We start from the raw sequence: 16,637 nt of genomic DNA on the forward strand, positions 1-16,637 counted from the left end.
TAAATTTTTTGTGTGAAGACAGTATTGGACTGATGTGTAAGTACAAACGTGGGATAAACTTGAAATGAGAACATTTTCTTTGTAATGCACATCAGAAACTTTCAGAAGAAGTTAAGGTGCTTCAAGATGAATCAGAGTGGAAGCTCCTTCAGCTCGTTGCTCACTGCAGTGTGCAACATTTTGAAATTTCTTCTTTTCTTTCATCAACTGCTCTCCAGATGGAAGTTGAGGATCTTCAGTATTGTCTGGGGATGCTGAAGCTGTGGCAGTCTGAGAAGCAGTTTTGACCAGCCTCCCAATGATTCTCAAATCCTTATCACGTGCCTGGGCTGTGTAATGATCACTTGTACACAAGGGGGATAAACTGTTCACCCAAGAGGTACTGGTCCTAAATAAGGCACATAGGTCTATGTGCCCCTCATTTGTTTTGGTGAGAGACCTAGGGAAGAGTTTGGTGGATTTCAGTCATGATTTCAGAATGGGGGAATGTAAAAAAAAAAGCAACATAAAACCTATTTGTTCCTATGCAGGATGTAACAGTGTACTTACATAGAGAGAAGTAGAGAGATTATATCAGTGTATATCCCAGTCATAACTCATTTATTTTCTTAACAGTACCAGCCAGGGAAGGCTATTGAGTATTGGTGCTGCACTTGGAGCACAGAAAGAATGGGATGTTTTACAGTCCTGGATTCAATTCCTGGTTAAATGTCTCAGGTAATAGAAGCGTTTACCGCATCACTCGAGAGCCTTCTATTGTCTGCTAGATTTCATAAGCAAGGAGCTTTCTTTTTGATTTAGTGGAGCTGCTTGCTTTTTCTGAAAGAATAAATGACCAAATAAAAACCAAATCTGAAAACCTTCCCCACTGAGTCTATTTCAGTTGTTGCTGTTTTCTTCACATTTTCCTCCTTGAAATGCATTAGTTTCCAGTTGAAAGAACCTGAAGAAAAGATGCTTATTATGAAGAAAATTGCAAATTAGCACAGCTCAAGACACCCCCACAGCAGTGTTCTAGTAAAATAAGTGAGGCTGGGCCAAAACCTCTATATATTTATTTGGATCATTCTATATTTAGATTAAGCAGTCCTATTACTGAGCTAAAATTTAGGACTCTTTAGACACATTTGTCCTGGAAACAGCACTGGTAAATTACAAGCTCTGATAGGTAGGAGGATGAGGACAGTGTCTAAGATCTAACAAGGAGAAAAGTAACAGACATTCTCCCATATCTGTTAAGTGCGTTTGCATATTTTCAGCACATTCAACAAATGAATAGTTCTGTGCTTGGACAAAATTAGTGGCTAAAGAGAAGCAAAATGCACCAAGTCTGGTGTGTGGGATATTGCAGTGCTGTTATGCAAATTGGTGCTATGTCTTCAGCAGGAGTTTTCAGTTCAATTTAGATCTACTCCAAAGGAGGAGAAGAGTGTGTTTTAGTCAGATCACTGGGATGAGACTATGCATGGAAAAACTCCCATATAAAGAAAAATTGAAACATCAGTGAAAAGATGGAGAAGGGATGGAAAATGTACACCAGTAAGGTAGAGTGCAGAAGAAGATCAGACCACTAATCACTGAGGATTTTTTGTGAAACAAGGAGGAAGGAGAGCTTAGTGGGGAGGGAAATGACTGGTATTATGAAGTTTTGTGTTATGGCAAAAGAAGACAGTGGAAATCCTTGCTTTCAGGTTTCTTGGAGTACAGGAGCACAATTTTAAATAAGGGTGGAAATTTCTGTGTTAATTCTAGTGTAATTACTGTAGTTGAAAATACACTTTTTATTTAAACTCTGCCATTCTGGAAAGCAGAGCCCTGCCATATTCCGGAACAGAAGGCGAATTTGAATTCTGAGAACCTGTCAAGAAATGTTAATGGGAGACAAATGATCACATAAATGTCAAATGCATCATTTCTTAAGTGTTCCTGCTCTGGTCATTGCTAGCAGTCATGTCTCAGCACTATCTTTTGGGCTGAACGTGGATCGGCACAACCTTATGTTCATTATGTGCTGAAGACATCCAGCACTGTATTTTTCACCGTGTTCCTCTCTTTACCGCAGGTAAGTTCACAGTTTATGTCTGTATTATTCTGCGCTGCTAAGCTAGTGCTGCCTGCCAAGATTTACAGCGTCTCCCCTTAAGCGGAATGGTTATAAAAATCACTAGATGGCAGCAGCGCCATTTCTGGGCTCCTGCTGCCCTGAACTCCCGGTCTCAGCTTGTGCTCTGCGGTGCTCTTGCAGCCCGTTCCCAGCTTTGCAGGCTATGCAAGGGCAGCTATACCTACCGAGAAAATACTTGCCTCTTCCTCAGCAAGAGATTTGTGTTCTCCATTTGGTGCCTTCACAAAGGCTGGGTTTTAATCGGTGATTCCCTCTTTTTCCTATAGATTCCTTGTTTTTCTCTGAAATGGCCCCAGTTTGTGGCTAGCAGACACTGGTATATACACATGCTAATGGCTGTGTTGTTGTGATACGTTTTATGCTTCCAAGGTAGTGCAGGGTAAGTAACTTAGCTTTGGCTGTGGGCAGAGAATATCCCTGGAACCAGCGGAGGTTCACTACATAGCTCAGGTACGAAACTGGATAACAGGAATTTGTTAATGGCACTGTTCGTTGTTGTTGCAGTTGGCTTTGCTCAACAAAATGCTAAAAGCAAAGAGAAGAGAAATACACCGGAGACTTAAAAATCAGAATAATTTTGGTCTTGAACAATCCTCAGGTTTCCCAATTCAGGAATTTCCTGGGAAAAGTAATAATTCCAGTCAGCTCCCCAGCTAGAACCATTAGACCCTGAGGCTCCATAGCTGTGGGATGAATGGGTGCACAGCCTGGCTGGTCGTGTCAGTGTTGTTTTGCTTGCTTTCCAAAGAAATCTCACCAAACTTAAGCAGTCTTCAGGATCCCTTCAGATGTCCGTGTCAAAACCAGGAGAAAGTTTCCTCTGGTGATCACAGTCTGGTCTTTGTGGGTTCAGTAGCTCCTTCCCTGTCTGCTTCAATGACAAGCTGAACTCTAGGGCAGGGGCAAGAAGGAAAGGTTATTGTGATTCTTCTGGCTTGCTTTTTTTATTTTAACAGATCCTCCCCCACTCCCCTCCCCCAACCAAAAACCAACTCACACTTTTATTCCTCATAAAAAAGCTCTCTTCAATGGAGTTTTAGGTCTGGAAATGGACCAAGGCAACTTTGTTCAAATGTACTGGGAAGGACATGGCTCTTGGCTCTTGTTACAGATTTTAGGATCACCTTCACCAAATTCTCACAAAATAAAAAAACGTCCTGCTGTGCTCTGCGAAAAGGCAGATGGGGGTTTCAAAACTGAGGGTCATCAAACATAATTCTGGATAGAGATTCTTCCAAGGTCACTTCCTCTGGAATTTATGAAAGTACTGATTTTTGTTTTTTTTTAATTGATACTGGGGGTTGGTGCATCTGGAAACTCTCACAAGGTTAAAAGCTTAATTCTTATTTCCACAAGTTCCTATTACAATTTGGTGGTGGAAAGAATCCTCCAAACTGGTGCTAATCCATACATTTTTGAGGCCTTCTTTACCCAGCCCGCGTTGTGGAAAGGTAAGTAGAAAAGAAAAGCAGACCATTTTATGTGTTACTCTCTCAAATACACATTTTGGGCTACAAATTTTCACTTTCTCATTCTTCCTCCTCTTCACTTGCTCCATGCTGTCCTACAGCAGGGGTTGAAATTTTGAAATGGATTTAAAACAAAAATACTTGCTCTGTTTTATTATGAGCATTTTTCAAGGGGGAAATGGATTGTATTTTTATTGGACTGAATGCATTCAATTGCAGCAACTTTTATTATTTTGAAGCAAAGTTTTGTTATTCAAACAAAAGCCTAAGTGGTACCTACTATGCCAACTCTAAGCATTTTTCTGCAGCTCATTTTTAAATTAGCCTTTAGGATTTACTTGACTAAATCAAGCCTCAGGAAAGAGAAGCTTGCAGGGGGGAAATCACTGCATTAGAGGTGATAAAATGAAAAATGAGAGAGACGAACATCAGTGCAAACTCATCAGCATTAGAATAAACTCAGAAATAGACATTCTACATTTCCATAATACTGTCAGCTGCCACTACAGAGACAGGGATCTATTACTTCTGTTTATACTGCTGCTAACTTAATTTATAGCAATTTATTGTATAAAAGCAGACAGTAACTTGACTGGCTGGGAAAAAAAAATCCTCTTTGTGCTGAAAATAAAAATGATAATGCACATAATAGATTTCTGAAAGTAATTTGAATGGCCGGTTGAAACACAAGGTGAGTTAGATATATTTTTAGTAAATCTCAGCACGAATTCCCTACTTTCATATGCACATTTGCAGATGGATCGATAAAGGGCAGACATGGGACATTTACTTTGTAAGATTGGATAGGCCCAGGTTATTCACCACTTGCAGGCTTCTTTATTTTGCTGTGGCTGCATGGGGCGATGAAGCAAGAGCAGGAATGGGCACAATGTCCCCAGGGCTGAAATCAGGTGCCTATTCATGATCAGCCTTGTGAGAAAAGAATCTGACACAGCCTTGTGTCAGAAAAAACCGGGCAGTTCGTCTCATTTCTGTCCAGATGGTGGAGAGGATAAGAAACACCAAGCTTCCTACAGCTTTCAATCTAAGGAAGTATCTAGAAGATATTTTTCAGGCAGACACATGTATGCCCTGATTTTGCTCCAAACCAGCTGACACAAGCCCCAGACTGGAGGTTTTGTTAATATCTCAGTGTCTCAGCTCGAACTTAGCCCTGTGCTCACCACCACCGCTCCATGTTGGGGCTGGAGCTGATGGCATCCCGTCAGACTGGCTCCAGAGCAAGCTGACATTGCTTTGCAAGATGCCATGAAGACATACTAGAGATGGTGGGATTTCAGCCCTTTGTTAAAGCCTGACCCTTTGTTAAAGTCAGACCTGTCCTGCTCTCAAGCAGAGGTCCTTGGGCTCTTCATTCCCTCAGCAGGACTCTGGGCCTTCTCTGTAGCAAACAAGCCTCTTGGTGAGAAGCTTGCTCTTCCTAAGTACCTTTCAGGCCCCCTTAGAAGTAGTTCATGAGTCTCTAGAGATGCATAAACCAGAGACAGAAAAGCATGGCTCTGGCAAGTCTAAGGGATATAATCATCAGCCTGCAGGTAAACATGTGCTTAAATGTTTTGCTGATCAGAGACAAACTGCTGAACCGGGGCCTTGGGAGCTGCCTTGCGACCACAGTTACTCCCTTTATGGCAAGAAGTTGATCTTCAAACTGAGGTGGAATGCTTTTCTGTTGCAGCATAACCTGGTTTTGCAGGGAAAAGTAAAGGGAGGATAGGACTGGCAATAATTTGTGGCAATCTGTGCTCAGAATTAAAATATATGGGAGCAAAATTAGAAGTACTGTCACTGCTGTGCAGATACTACCAGGTTTGAATAAAACAGGGGTTGAGGTAGCTGAGAACTGAGTTGCATGGGCCAAGCCACAAAAGGAGAAATATCACACAGAAACAGCCAGGTCTGGCACATCTGATGAGGACTTTGGTGGAGAGAGGCACGAGGAGTTTCCACAATGTCAGCTTCTGTCTCCAGAGAGTGCTGGTCCAGAAGAATCTCACATCTCAGGACATTGCCATGAGCAAAAAAAAAGCCCCTATCACATTTGTCACCACAGTGATCTCACTGTCTCAGTGGCATTCCCAGTGGCATCACCAGTGTTTCCAGGATTAACAAGTGTGTTTCCCCTTATGTGGCTATCACTTCAGAACTGCAAGGACTCCAATGATAGCCTATGTTTCTCAGCCCAGCTCTTTCCATGTCTTCCATAATCTGGAGGCCTCCAATGTGCTTTCCCTGAGCAGCTGCACGTTGTCAGCACATCCTCACCTCCCACACCTGTGGAAATTTCTGGGGTTTGTGCTGCTGTGCAGGACCAGCTTGGGAGAGGACTGGCAGAGTCCCCTCACAAACAGCCTTTGCATGGACTCCCTCCAGCATGGCAACTCACCTGGCATACACAGAGCACCCAGGCTGGGACCTCCTGCTTTGCCTGCCAGTGCCTCAGGATCAAACCAGTGGTTGAACTACTTTGTTAATGCCTGTGCTGATTCAGTTGTGAGCTTTGTACAAACAGTTGTTGATAAAACAAAGCTGGCGTATGTTCAAAAGTCAAAATAGTTCTCTCTGCTTCAGAGAGAACTTCTCTGGACTTGTTAATTTGTGGCTAGTGAAGGCTTATCCAGCTGCTAGCCACAAACCCTTCCTGCTGCAGGACTATGCTGTATTATATGTCCCTGCTCCACTCAAAGGGAAAAGAGGAGCCAAGGGAAGTGCTGAATTTAGAATGGCTTTTGATTTAATGTTTCAAAGCTTTACAAAATACTCAGGCAGGGGTCTGTGTAGACTCCTCATTCTAACTGAAATTTTATGTTAAGAAAAACAAGCTGTTGATTCATTGACTCAGGTCTTTAGTTCTGCAAACCAGCAGGGAATTGATTTATAAAAGGTGAGAGTCTAGGACAGTCTGGAAGCCCACATCATGAGTAAGCATACAAAAAGATTTATAAGAGTGCAAAAGGATAATGCTTCTGGTCCTTATTGGTTTTTAGCTGCTTAAATACCACAGTAGGTGTCAGAGGATTAATAGCTTTGAGGATCTGCCATCTTGCACATCATTGAAAACTTCCTAATGGGGTTGAAAGAGCACAGACAAATTTTCTGAAGTTTGGCGTACGTCAGCACCTGTTACAGTCTCTCCAAATTCAGACAGCCAAGAAGACAACACTGGCATGTGCAAGAGCATTGTGGGAAGGAAGGGAAATGTCACAATGTGTGGAAAAAGGTGACAGGCCTAAGACATGGTGCCATATGAAGCAGGATGCCAGGTTGGTTGTTGGAAGAGGGAACTAGACAGAGGGTGAGGAGTAACACTGAAGTAGTGAGTGCTGAAGTGCGAAGCCACACACGTGTCAAGTTGAAATCTTCTCACTGTACAGGATGTACCAACACAAAAAGAAACATTGCCTATGATTTCTAGCCTGATTGCTTCTCCTTGAGGGTCTGGCATAACAGTTTATTACATGAAAGCAAGAGCTTCCTAGTTAATTAAAGATTTGAACTTTAAAAGCTTTGATCATAGGGATCATTTGTGCTCACTTCAGCCCAACTTACTTAACATATAGAATAGCTCGTGATAGCATTTTTGATAGTAAATATTTACAAATAGTTTTCTGACCACACATCAGAAAGAAGAGTCAGTTAGCAGTGCAATGTAATGCATTCAAATGCAACACATACCACACTACTCAGCCACTCTGCAGATTATAAACATCACACGTTGCATTCGAATAGCTGCACTGTCAGGTCTGCAGAACTCCATGAGGTTTGCCTTCAAGTGCCATCCTGCTCTGAAAAGCAGGCTCTAAAAAGCTCATTTTATGGCTCTGTGTTTATTCAATTGTTCTAGTCCTTGTCAGATCATAGTGCTTAAAAGAAGATCATAGAATTGTAGTGGTTTGTGTTAGAAGGGGCCTTAAAGCTCAGTTCATTCCAACCTCCCTGCCATGGGCAGGGACACCTTCCTCTAGGCCAGGTTGTTTAAAGCCCCATCCAACCTGGCCTTAAGCACCTCCAGGGATGGAGCATCCACTGTTTCTCTGGACAGCCTGTTCCACTGCCTCACTGCCCTCACAGTAATTTATTCCTAGTATCTAATCTGTTTGTACCCTTGCAATTTAAAGGCATTAGCCCTTGTCCTACCACTACACGACCCTCCCTCTTCAGCTGTCTTGTAGCTCACTCTAAGTACTTACAAGTGTGACAAGGTCTCCTCAGAGCCTTTTCTTCTCCAGGCTGGACAATCCAAACTCTCTCAGCCTGTCTTCACAGGAACAGTGCTCCATCCCTCTGATCACCTTTGGCCTTCTGTGGACTTGCTCCAACAGGTACATGTTCCTTCTCACACTGGGTGCCCCAGAGCTGGATGCAGCACTCCAGATGGGATCTCACCAGAGCAGAACAAGGAGCAGAATCCCCTCCCTTGCTCTGCTGCCATGCTGCTCTTGATGTGGCCCAGGATAAGGTTGGCTTTCTTGGCCTGCAAGTGCACATTGTAATGGAAGAATGCTTCCTTCTATTCAAGGAAGATGTCTTTTTCCTTCTGTTTCTCAGCTCAGGATGGGTTCAGAGAAAAAGATAGATTGTCCTTCTACGTCAACTCAAAGAGGATAACTGACACATGAAAGATTTAATCTCATGCTTTCCAGTGTGTTTGAGCAGCCCTTGTTTTCTCACCTGATAGCACGATAGCACTGCTGCTGGAGCATTCACCATGCTCCATGTATTTGTTTTTTACAGAAGCCAGCTTTACCTTCCCTGCCCAGCATCATTTAGGTTGAGTGGCATTTCAAGGTAAGGCAGCTCATAGGTCAGCTGTGGCCTCCTTCATTTGGTGTCTATTCTCAAAGATCTGTCAAGCCTTAGACTCCTGGGGATGGATAAAAAGCACCATCAGACACCAAAGTGTGCACATCTGCTTGTGTGTGCATGAATCAACATCCCTGGCTAACAGATGAGAGGGAAGCCAAATGAAGTGAGACGTGGGGTATTGAACACATCTGTCAGAAACATCTGTCAGAAAAGCTGAGCACAGTTTCACTGCTGTGCAATGCTCATTCCTTTTCAGTAGTTACTGACTGGGCCTTCTGGGTCTTATTTAGCTCTCCTAGATAGCTGACTCCTACCTGTCCTCCTTTCTTGCCCCTCCTTTTGTGGAGGTTTTCCTCTTGTTTCAGCAGGCAGGCACAGATGGACACGTGCTGTGAGCTCCAACCCAGCACAGTATCCTTTTTTGTGCTTTTGGAACCCCAGGGTTCCACCTCAAGGTCTTATGGCTGGGATGTACTCAGGTGTCTCTTCCTTATGGATCCTCTAATCTCTGTGAGTGCTGAGCTCACTCTTGAATGATTTTTTTTTTTTCCAACTGTGCTGTTCAAGTATTCACCACTCAGACAGATTTTGTTCATTGACTTTTTGGGACGTAAAAGTCTCTGACCCTCTTTGTCCAGCCTGGCTGGACTCACAATCAGCCTCTTCAGAAGCCTCTCATGGGAAGGGAGAAGGACTGGAACCTGATTGTTTTATTAGATTTTTTTAAATTAACTTTGTTTCTGTGGGAAAGCAAGGTAACAAGTACACATCCAGTGAGTTTCCCACCACCTAAGAAGATGACTTATAACACTTATGCATCTGGTTTCTTCTGACGTGCCTGTGGCTCTCATGATCTACTCTGACAGTCTTCTAGGAAATGCTGATAATGAGCAATCTTGGCTTTTCCCAACATGCTTGTTTGTTTTCTTCCTAATCCACCCTACAGCAAGGACAAGATCTCATGTGGGGTCCTACCTACACTATCTTAACAGAAACAATTACACTTCCTGCTTTAATTAACAGTGAGCTTGACTTTCCTTTCTAAAACCAGAGGATGAGTTTTCCTTACCTGTAGCTGTGCAGCTTTCTCTGACTTGGAGATCAGACAGGTGCATGACAGGAAGCATCCAGCTTCTTTCAGGGTTCCCACAGGTATCACCATGGGGAGAGACTCTCCCTTGCTTTTTCTGAGAATAAACTGCCCAAATCCCTCCATAATCTCTAAGGGAGAGGAATTAACTCAGACATAAACACTGCCTTCAGATACAAGCTGCTTATCTGAGAGCTGAGCAGGGCTTTGTATGGGAACCCCTTAGGAGCCACTCCATCACAGGCTTCCCTTCCAAAGCAAGCAGTCAAATGGTGAGCCCCCCAGCAAGAGACAGTGACACAGCTTAAAGTACCCTACTTAGCACCCCCAGCATCCTAAAGCAGGCTCCCCAGGCTGTTGGCACTGCTCTGACACAGGGAGTCCCTGACTTTGCTGTGCTGCCTCACATCCACAGGCTTGCAAGCCAGGTGGGGCTGGAGGACTGCTGTCTTTGCCAGCATCCCCAGCTGCAGGTGCTTGAGTTTTGGTACTGGTGCTCCCTGGCCCCTGTGCTGGCTGTGCAATCCATAAATGGTCCTTGATGACCTCCATCACTGTCCTTGGGCCCTGACAAGGTCTCATCCCTGGGAGTGGCTGTAGATTAGCAAATTAGTAGTAACATAGGAAGAGGGAAATCACCTGGGAAGTGACAGTCATAAAGCAAAATAGTTATGCTCTCACTCAAGGGCAGTTTAGAGGAAGGTGGGAACAAAAGATAATTTCTTCCTTTTATATCATTGCAAGAGAAACAGGGAAAATAGAGCCTCTGTTCTGCCTAGGCATCCCGAGGGACAAATGGAGGTTGGAGGAGTAGAGGTGGAAATTCTGTCCTTCCCCACCCCTATTCACCATTTAGAATCGAAAAGAGGGAGGAGATTCAGTGCCTGGAGAGCAGACTGCTGGTAGCCCAAAAGGTACCGAAAACCTGCTGGGAGCCTGTAAGAGGCAGGGGAGGAAAGGAGGAAAGGAGTGAATAGTTGATGGCAAGGGGAACTAGTAAGTCCTGGGTCAAGCCACTCCAACTGAAACTTTTTCTTGTGGTTGGGGCATTTAAAAGGTTTCCTATCCATATGGACTGTCTTGAGTCTAATGAGCTGTGAGTTCAGCCAGCAGACTTTCCATAATTTAGGACATGGAGACTATGTCCTCTATACAGACATCCTCTTTTTTTCTAAGAAACCTTTCATTTATGCCTGTTATTCCAGTTAAAATCAGTGAAATTGCCCAGTGAGCTCAGAGGAGTGAGGAAAAGAAAGGCAGACAACTGAACAGACAGACATGTCCATTAGCTCATCTGCACAAAGCATAATTGTTTGAATCCCATTTCTGTAGAAAATATCTGATTTTTCAGCAAGTGGAAGACCATGAGAGCATTGGGGACGTGAAGGACTATGCAAATGGGATGCTCAGATTTTATTGCTCAACTTCCATCACTGTTCTAGAGAAGGAGAAATAGCCACATATGATGCCTGAAATCTTCAGCCAGAATCTACCTCCAGCTTTTCCCCTGCAATTATCTTCTCTATGGAAGAAAATGGTTTCTCTGCTCTCAATCTCTAACTCATGGTTTCTTCTTCTCCTTTTTTTCCCCCCCATAAACATCATGAAATCATTATTTGAAAAGAGGGAAAGAGGGAGAGATTAATTAAGAAGCTTGTATTCCAGTTTGACGCTTTCACTGGTAATCAGAAACTGCTTGAGTTGTGCTTTCAGGGGTTTGTAATATGAACAAAATCTCTGGATAAGGAGACAGGCTGTAATTAATTTCTCTCTTCAGGACAATTACAGATATAAATAGTAAAACAAAGACAGACAACCATCAGCAGAGCTGCCCACGTTGTATGTACTCCATTGTAATGTGTCTCAGTAGCAGATTATTTTCTACTCAAGGTCAGTGATTCACAGCATGAAAAGGATGTGGCACAGGACTTCTAGGATTTCTACCCTTTGCTAGCACACACCTGATAATCATCACTTCAGACACTTTTCCAAGTGGAAAAGAAACCCAGCATAGAAAATTAACTTTTTCTTCTCATCCCATCCCTGCACTCTCCTGTCCTCTGGAGAGCTGGCAGCAGAAACCAGTTAAGCTGGGGTAATTTGAGCATGAATGCAATAGTATTGTGGGCAGCAGGAGGCCTTAGCAAGGAGATGAAAGGGAAGGATTGGCAGAAGCCTCTAGCTGCTTTTCAGCATCTCAGGTTTCATGGGAAAAAAAAAAAAAAAGCCCGGCTGCCAGGGCTCTGCAGCAAATTTGGAAAGAAGGAACTGGCCTAGTGTTGCAGCACTGAAGAGGTTTGCAGACAGCTGCAGGAGCAGCTGTGGTGTGCGAATGGCATTGGTTTGTCTTGGTTTGTTTCCTTACAGCCATCACTGACACTTGCAGGGATCTTCAGCAGGGAATGTTTTGTTGCTGCTCGAAGAAGCCTGGGGGGGAGAAGGAGAAAGCTGGGCTCACAAAGGTTCATGTGTGTGGGATTCACATTCTCTGAACCTGAGAGAACCGGAGAGAAGCAGAGAAAAGAATGGTCAAAACAATTCTTATCTCATTCGCTGCTCCTGTGTTGTGCCGAAGTAGAATGCAATATGGAGATAGTTTACCCACAGTGGTGGTGTTTTGTTTCTCTGGCCTGTCAGGGCGAGCGCGTGTCCACACTGTCGGTCAGCAGTCACAAGACTTCGTTCAGTGAGCCGAGTGCTTGTGCGGTTTCAGTTTAGATGTAATGTAAGATAGTATAGAATGATATAGTATAATAAAATAATTAATTAGCCTTCTGATATCAATGGAGTCCTCCTCATAATTTCTTCCCTTTGACAGAGGTCACCTGCTTTTACAATACGTGTGCTCTTCTCAGGCAAGCCAGTGGCCTGGGCAATGTTTTGGGCTGTAAGACAGCAGTGGGAAAGGCTGGGGGAGAACATGCCCTTCTTTCATATCCTGTGAGGATGGGGAGATGGAATGCTTTGGAGGAGGGGCCCTTTGTATGCCCAAACAGGCCAGTCCAAAACTAAGGGAAATTACTGATGTAGGATAAGAGCCAGCTCTTTCCTGGAGCTCTTCATTAGCAGCCATCAATGTTCTTGCAAAGCAGGTCCACAGCATCACTGGCTGTTTTATAGAGAGGGACAAAGAGGCAAGAGAGCACATAGACAATGCACTCACAATTTCTGCTAGCAGCAGACACTGTGTTTTCCAAGACCCATCTTGAGCCCTACTCCAAAACTACAGGTTATTTTAAGGGCAAAAAAGCCCCAAAGAGCTAAACTATGAGCAGCTTCCAAAGCAAGTCAACGCCATAGCAATAAAAACTGCTTCTGCTCTCTCCAGGCTTGTCAACAGCAATATCTAGCTCTGTGTGTATGTTAGGAGTAGAAATGAGGGGATAACTCACTTTGAAAGCTTTCTTCTGAGGTTTGTGTAAAGATTTTATCAACATGTTCTTTCACTGACAATCTGCCTAAAATGAAGGACTTTGCTTTGAAAACAGGGACTCCAGTACCTGCTTTCAAATAAGCAGAAAGCAAGCAACAGTCAGGGACTGGCTGAATAATGCAACAGGCTCCCTTTCAGAGGACAACAGGAAGGATCAAGCTGATGAGAGGTCAGAAATCATTGTTTGTCAGGTGAAGAAAAATATAGGAGATATTGAAAGGTCCAGAGAAGGTCAGTGAAGACACAAGTGTCATTGAATTTACAGATGATGAGAGATTGCAGGGACTCTTTAGCCAGAAATGATGACTAGTTGGAGGGAGCCTTGTCTGAGACATTCACAATGATTAAAGATGGAAAGTGAAATTGATTGCTTCTTCCTTTCTCTTCTTTTTTTTTTTTCTTCTTTAAACTCTGTCCTGCAACATGGGAACAAGGGGTCATTCACTGAAATTAAAGGGCAGCAACTTTAGAGCTGATTTTTTTTCTTTTTAATGCTGCATGTAGTTTATCCATTGAATGTATTGCCCCTCTCCCTGAGGTCATGGATGCAAAGGCTGTGGCTGGGTTTTAATTTCACAACCCTTTACAACACACCTGAAGCAAGGCAAAAAGGGCAGGTGTTGGATCACATGCTTTGGGGTAAAACTTGAAAAATCCTGCTCCTGAGGCAAGATGGACATCTCTTTGTCAGAGCATGGCAGGCAGTTGAAATGAGCTTAAACATGCTCACCCCTGTGTGCCACACTGTTTTGTGAGGAGTTTCTGCCTCCCTCTGGAAGCACTTGAAGGGAACATGAGGCTCAGCTCAGCTTCTCTCATTCCCAGGAAGGGATCTTAACAAAGATTCACCTTCTCAGCTGCTGTAAGCCATGAATTAGTGCACCCCATGCCTCAGCTCCTCCACAGGAGCCTGCAGATGCAGGGGAACAGCAATTCTGCAGCCAAGGAAGGGTCACTGTGGGATGGCAGGGAGGTTAATGATGCACATGCTGCTTTGAAAAGCACTTGTGAGAATCAAACATTATTGTCAGACTGACAAGGTAAGCCTTCTGTCAAAGAAATAAATATATGCCATGTGTAAGGGGGGCATATATTTGGTGCATGGCTTTTGAGTGCTCTCCAGAGTAACTGGGTTCAGAGCTGAAGGACAGATTCAACTCTCAAGCTCATCTGGCCTTGTCTTTCCTTGAGGAAGGTACCAACCATCATGTTCAGTGTACTTTGGAAAGAGATGATTTCCAAAGAGATGATTATTCATTGGCCATGAAACTCCATCTACTAGGGACCAAAGGACAGATAAAGCTGCAAATCTGCTGTGACCTGAGTCCCAGGGGGATTCTGCCAAGGATGAAGGACTCTCCATTTCACCACCTGGGCCCTAAAGGTAAAATTAGAGCCTTCTAAAGTGCCCTACATGGCTCACACAGAGGAAGCAGTGGGCTGAGGGTTATCTTTGGGGGCTGGGATACAGTTTTGTTTGCCTTTCTCTTTTCAAGGGAAGGTGGGGATGAACATACATGTTTGTTTGAAAAAGAGGTGCCTCTGGCAAAACACAGATTAGAATTTATTAGTGGATCCTTCCATGGAAATATCAGTGCTTACATTCCTGTGTCCTGGAGAGCCAGCAGACATTTATAGTGTTAAAGGAAACACAGGGCTCTTAATGCCCTTTCCCAGAATTTTCTGAAGTAGGGATTTCATGTCAGTGCCCCTTGGCCCTTCTCATGCCAGTGATTTTCTTATTTTTTCTTTCCCAACAGGAGCCATGACTAATAGATGAGGTTCTTTATTGCTCTGCTGTGCCACCAGACACAATTTTCCCACTTCACCAGTTAAAATAGGATATTGTCTTCCTATTGACAGTGCTGTCAGCTCACTAAAATGTTGCAGGATGCTCTCCCAGTGAGAACTTTAGCCAGGCAAAGCTGTTATCTTCATGGTGTCCTGCAGAGTTGTGGGGTGAAATCCCCCTTCACCTGCACAGTCTTCACACTGTGATTGTATCAGGATAACTTCCTGATTAGTTCCATTAAAATAAATAAACCCTTGTTCTCTTTCCTGTCACTTCACCTGTATCCTGCATGGCCAGCTGGAGAGGATGCTTGAACTAGTGATGGACTGTCTCTCAAACTGACACAGAAGAGCAGACTTCTTGTGAATTTTTTCCAAATCCCCACACGGTGCCCTCGACTGAGATTGCTGTTGATCAGGTGGAGCTCTTTTCCATCTGGGCTACAAACATGCACATACACACAGAGGAGGGATTATTAATAATGCAGCAGTGATTGTGATGAGCCATGATAGGTGGTGACAGAAACTGGGAGATGAATACAGTCAAATCAGCATGCTTGGCAGGTATGTGAAATATTATTGTGTTAGAGAGAAGACCTTTAGCACTATCATGCCAATACCTCAGGCAAGAGATCCAGAACTGAGGCTGTCAGTCAAATTTGATTTTTACTAGGTTCCTCTCACCCATCACTGAGGTGTAGGAGTTCCTTTTATCAAGCAATATCAGTGGTGTCTGTCACTGGTTCTTTCCTCTTTCCTGCCTTTTTGGCTCCAGGAAAAGGGGAGCAAAATTAAAACAAGCAAATAGAGAGGAGGAGAACTGGTGAGTCTGTGGGACCTGTGTTACAAAGAGGACTGAATGACACTACAGGCCATTTAATAGACCTATCCAGGCTCCCAGTGCTAAAGCAATCATCAGATGTGAAATCAGTAAGAAAGATATTCCTCTTCAAAGAGAATCACCCTCATGTATGCAAATGTGATTACTTTCTGAGACCATGAAGAGAAATGTGAAGTTTTCCAAACAACTCATTGATCAGGCTTATGCTTTTCTTGATACTTTAGACAGGAAAGGATGAAAATAATTCCAAATTTGAGCCCTACCTTCATTGTCTGAATTTTATCTCACAGAAGAGCAAAATGTCCAGCTGTTTTTTTTTCTCTGATACTTCTTGCAGGTATGTTTCCTCTTTTTCAGCCCTAAGAAATCAAGGCTGAAAAGAACAGTGTGGTTGACAGTACCACAGTCATATGCAGTGACACACTTGGTAGTATGTGAATGTTGAACTCTTGAGTGAAGGTCACATCAAATGATTTGTAGATGATCCGTGTGCAGTTAAACATGTTTGCACATACTGCTCATCAAATAATTTTGAATAATGAGGTGCAGGTGCAAAAGTCTTGATGTGTTTGCAGGAGTTTCATGATCAGAAATAAGAGCTTAAAATTTGCCATCTTAAGTTGTTCCTGACAGAATAATCAGCGTGCTCTGATGTGCCCTGTGGTTGCACCCTCTGTTCTGCACCTGAATTACAGATAGAGGAGATGCTCTTAGCCCTCCCCATCTAAACGTTTTAACAAGCCAGTTTTCCCAGTCTGCAAAACAAGAAATCTCAAAAGCTGACTCACTGAAAGGTAGGTTGGCTCTGAGGAGTTCAGAATGAAAACCAAAACTGACTTGGATTCAGAGGAGACTGGAGGTGACCAAGGTTTTATGAAATGAGGCCATTGGCATTGGTAGCCAATCTCGTCAGCTCTTGAGTCCTTGTCTCCTCATTTTACACACAGCATTCGTGCTCCACCCAGCTCTGTTCTGAGGAGAGATGACTTGGCCTGGGCTGGCTTGCAGTGAACCAGTGAGCTGTGCTGGTTCATACCCCAGAGGCCACCTCCAGATGTGTGTGA

The sequence above is a fragment of the Onychostruthus taczanowskii genome, unplaced genomic scaffold, assembly GCF_017590055.1.
Source record: "Onychostruthus taczanowskii isolate IOZ18803 unplaced genomic scaffold, ASM1759005v1 scaffold53, whole genome shotgun sequence".
NCBI lineage: Eukaryota > Metazoa > Chordata > Aves > Passeriformes > Passeridae > Onychostruthus > Onychostruthus taczanowskii.